Source organism: Microtus ochrogaster, chromosome 10 (assembly GCF_000317375.1).
Source record: "Microtus ochrogaster isolate Prairie Vole_2 chromosome 10, MicOch1.0, whole genome shotgun sequence".
Lineage (NCBI taxonomy): Eukaryota > Metazoa > Chordata > Mammalia > Rodentia > Cricetidae > Microtus > Microtus ochrogaster.
In genome coordinates, this window is record NC_022016.1 from 8,095,155 (window position 1) to 8,099,742 (window position 4,588).

The following is a 4,588-nucleotide window of genomic DNA, read 5'->3' on the forward strand; positions in this document are numbered from 1 at the left end:
CAGAGGAGGGGATCAGAGGAGGGACTCAGAGGAAGGGGCTCAGAGGAGGGGATCAGAGGAGGGGGCTCAGAGGAGGGGCTCAGAGATGCCAGAGTCTATGTCTGAGCCAGCACCACAGAAGCTGATGATACCAATACCAGAACCCCACAGTCAGTCTGAGAGCCAGACAGAAGCCCAAGACTCCCAGGGCTGGGCTGTAGGATCTTCTGCCTAGAAGTTTGCTCTGTGTACAGCATACTGGCTACCCAGGTGGGGATCACACCAGCCCAGACTCCCTCTCTTCTGCATGGGAAGCATCACTGTCCTTATCTGCCTCTGTGTGTAAAGGGGACAGCAGACAGCCTCAGCCTTCATGAAGCAGACCAAACCCAAACCACCATGTTCTCAGCATGGGGAACAATCTTGAATCTCACCAGAGGGTTACTGCACCAGAAACAACACTAAAAAACAAGAATCTAAGTGAATCATTCAAACAAGAATTTGCTCTAAATGTTATGTATATATTTGAAACCTGTCAACTAGATGAAAATCAGAGCTTTCAAATTCTGTCCAACACCTGGAATGATCAGATGCCACAGGCACACAGAACCTCACTGAAGGCTTATCCACCTGATAACCTCAGAAATTTAAAAGGAGAGAGGGAGGGAGGAAGGGAGGAAGGAAGGAAGGAAGGAAAGAAGGAAGGGAGGGAGGGAGGGAGGGAGGGAGAAGACATAAAAGGCATCATTTCCTGCCTCACACACAATGGAAGGGGCCCTGCGAACTCTTACAGGCTTCTGACAGTAGGATACATTGCAAAGAAAGACACTGCCCCCTAATACGACTGTAAGATGTTTCTCTCTCAGAGGAAGCAGTGTCCAGAGAACATAGGGAATGTCATGTCTCACTGTCCCCAGTGCTGCAGGCATACACAGAGGGAAGAAGGCCTAAGGCCTGGGTGAGGCCTGGCTGTCCGCAAGAGCTTGGAATGCAGCAGCTAGACCTACTTAGAGCCTAGTTTTCATTCTTTAAATAACCACATCTACACAAAACTAATGAAAGAGGAAACAACACGCAAACATACACACACCCTAGGAAGCTTTAGCACATGGGAATGTATGTTCAGAACACACTGGTACAGAGCCGCAACAGAAGGTACCCCAACATAGGAGTTCTGACCTTTTGCTACAGAGATCATGCCGGCCATCAGATGGACAAGGAATCTAAGCCCCCAGAGCAATGCCCTAACCACTATTGCCCAGCTTCCCAGAGACAAAAAGGCCATGCCTGAAGACGGTAAGCACAGTGAAGTTCCAGCTAGGCCTCTCTGATTCTGGATTGCTTCAGCGTGCTGTACACTGAGGTCAGGGATCACACTGACACCAGGGTGCATCAGGGCAGATGGGAAGCTGCCCTGTGGCAGGAGCCCACACCTAGATGCTGTACACTGAGGTCAGGGGTCACCAGGGAGCATCAGAGCGGATGGGAAGGCGCCCTGTGGCACCAGTGACTCTATGGGGGTTCCTTCCCTGGAGAAACATGGAGCCAGCCAGGAGGTGACCACCCCCCCCCCAGGGATCCCTTAGAATCTAAAGCATTAGGTATCCTAAATTCACATAGCTTTGACCAGAGGCTCTCAACCTGTGGGTCACGACCCCTTTGGGGTCGCAGGGGTCACCTAAGGCCATTGGAAAACACATATTTCCGATACACTTAGGAAGGCTGCCCCTCTATTCATCTCCAGGAGGGTCTGCCCACACCCGAAACTGTACTAAAAGACACAGCAGTGGGAAAGTTGAGAACCACGGGCTCAGTTCACAGAGGGGCCAGGTAGAGCCAGTCACTGCCTGCCAAGTATCCACTTTTGAAATGGACTGTCCACTACAAGTAAGTCACAAACCAGGAGAAAACACCGGAGAGAGCTACAGAATAGGAGTGTGCTGATGGTGGACACAGTGTTAACTGCGGATTCAGAGGGAAATTCTGAATTCAAAGCATGTCTTCCCTACAAAACTGCAGAAACAACCAAACATCCGGAATCAAGATTTGTCTTTGATGGGTACCAAGCCTCCTACTCCAGAATGCCAAAAAACTCAGGCTGAGCTTCAGCCTCTCCAGGCTGTTCCCAAGTAGAGAGACCATCCAGGGAGAGACAGGATTCCTGAGGGCCCCGCCTCAATGACTGACCCAAAGCGACCTTGTACAATTTTGAGGCGAGGCTGGGGCCAGGGCCCAAATCTGGCTTTACTCTTTGCATACATGCTTCTAACTGCAGCATGATCCCAAACCCATCGCTCCATCAGAAAAAAGAAATTCTCCTGCAGCAAGCTCATGGTAACACCCCCCCCCCCAACACACACCCATCGCTGCCTCACTTCCGCCATGCCATTACCCAACCTCCACCTGCCTCTTACAGTCCTGGAGAGAGATGAAGGAAGCAGCTGCTGGGTGCCCTCCAGGCCTAGTACAGAAAGCCACTAACAGCGGAGTCAGGTGAATTTCCCCTTTCCTGGGGGCCTAGGGGGAGGGCCTGGGCTTGTCCTGCAGTGCCTGTGAGCAGAGCCCGCCCTATCCCCTTAGGGAAAGTGCAGCAACAAGTCCTAAACCAGAAATGCAAGTCAGCCTGCCTCTGTCAATTCAGCCCTAGTCTGGGGCCAAACCAAACAAAACCAGGAGGGGAAGTGCTGCAGCAGCAGGGGTGCCTGTCCCCAGAGGGCTCTACCCTGAGGGATGGGAGGGCTTTCAGGGATGGTTCTGTGCTACACAGTCTAGACCAGGAGGCACTGACAGAATGGTCTCATGTAAGAGATGGGGAGCAGACTCCTGTCTCCTGTCCCAGGCCTCTCACACACAAGGTGGGGTCTAGGGAGAGAGGGAGCAGGCTGTGAGCATGCCCAAGGCCCATCCACACAGTCAGTGCTTTGCATACAGGGCCCGGAATGCTTCCTTCTGTGCCAAGCTCCCAGGCACGATCTGTGTGTACAGTGACCACCGTGGGCAGGTTTGGTCAGGCCAGTGTTCCCAGGAGAGAACATACTCTAGAGAGAAGCTTACAGTGTTAAATGACAGGAGGGGATTCAAAGAGCAAAAGAGGCGGGTCTCAGGATAAATTGCAGGTGTGGGCTGTCCTGTCAGAAAGTGACATGGGCAGAGCAGTGCCAGGAGGACATGGGGCAGGACACAGGCATGCGAGGGCAGCAGGCTGGGGTGACAAGAATCCAGAGAGGGTGCACAGGGAGACTTGCCTGGTATTTCAGGGCACGAGGTCCCAAGCACCACAGGCTGCTGCTGCCCATCCCCATCCCCACCTCCACCCCAGAGTGTCCATATCCCCCTGGTCTCTATCCCTCCATCCATCACTTCTTTGGCTAGGCTGGAGCAGGGTCAATTCTGTCTTTGTCTCGCCTGCTTGCAGCCACAGGAAATGAGCCAGGATCTCTAAATGGAGCCATTGCCCAAGGCCTAATCAAATCCTCTCCCAAATGTAATCCAGAGCTTGCAGCAGGCTGAGGAAGGGTGGCATCGATGATGCCCAAGAGCTCCCGCTCATAGCAGCTGTGGCTGCTGACCTTGGAACCCCACCAGCGACGAGGTTTCAGGGGTGGCTGTGGGCTGCTGAAGATGATCTGCCCAGTACCACACAGCCTCTGACTTTGGAGCCATCCCTGTTGACCCCACAGGTGACCTGGGGTTCTCACACTGATGATTCATTGCCTCCACTGTGTGCCAGGCATAGCAGATGCCCTCAGAAACCACTTCCTGCTCTGGGAGCCCACTCCCAGCACAGCCCCACTGCTGGTGTTTGCCTCCGTCTCACGGTGGCCCTCACAAGTCAGAAGGCTTCAGAACGAGCTCTGGTTGGAAAGCAAGGAGACTGGGGTTCTCTCCCCCTCATTTGTTAACTGTGGGATCTCTGGTTACCTGTTTTTCTCTGCCATGGTGCAAAGAGGCCACAGAAAGTGTTCTTGGAGCCAAGAAGCTCTCCAAAACTCGGGGAGGCCCTCAGAACTCCTGCCAGGCTACAGACTTTTGTGCTGGGTTGTCTCTTTAAGGACTTTGGGTCCATAGGTCTCCAGTTTCTGGGTCTCTGGCTCCATATTGACTTCCACAAACCTTAGACACTTGACCCATACCCAGATCCCTCTATCCAGCCTCAGCCCGTCCTCTAGGACTGGTTTCTAGGACTGGTTTCTAGACACAGAACCTGGAGCCCAACAGTGCCTTTGCCACCAGCTTAGCCCTCCACATCATTGTCTTCCAGCCCCCAATTCAGCAGCACAGTCAAAATCTGGGAGGACAATGGCAAGCCCTCACACTGGTGGCACCTTTGGATACTGAGCCTGCTTCATTATTTCTGGTTTAGAGACCCTAGGCTTAGGGGTTCTGTGTCTTTATTTCCTCAGCTATAATAAAGGATTATGAACAACTTTATTGCTGGGCAGTGGTGGCACACACCTTTAATCCCAGCACTCGGGAAGCAGGGGCAAGCTGATCTCTGTGAGTTTGAGGTCAGCCTGGTCTACAAGACCTAGTTCCAGGACAGGCTCCAAAACTACAGAAAAACCAAAAAAAGGAGGAGGAGGAGGAGGAGGAGGAGGAGGAGGAGGAG

General features: G+C 52.9%; 1 protein-coding gene across 6 annotated transcripts in view; it reads right to left on the reverse strand.

Annotated features, from left to right (window-relative positions):
* The window catches only part of Rgs3 (regulator of G protein signaling 3), a 124,097-nt gene that overhangs the window by 12,988 nt on the left and 106,521 nt on the right, over nt 1-4,588 (reverse strand). The gene's annotated exons all lie outside the window — the stretch shown is intronic.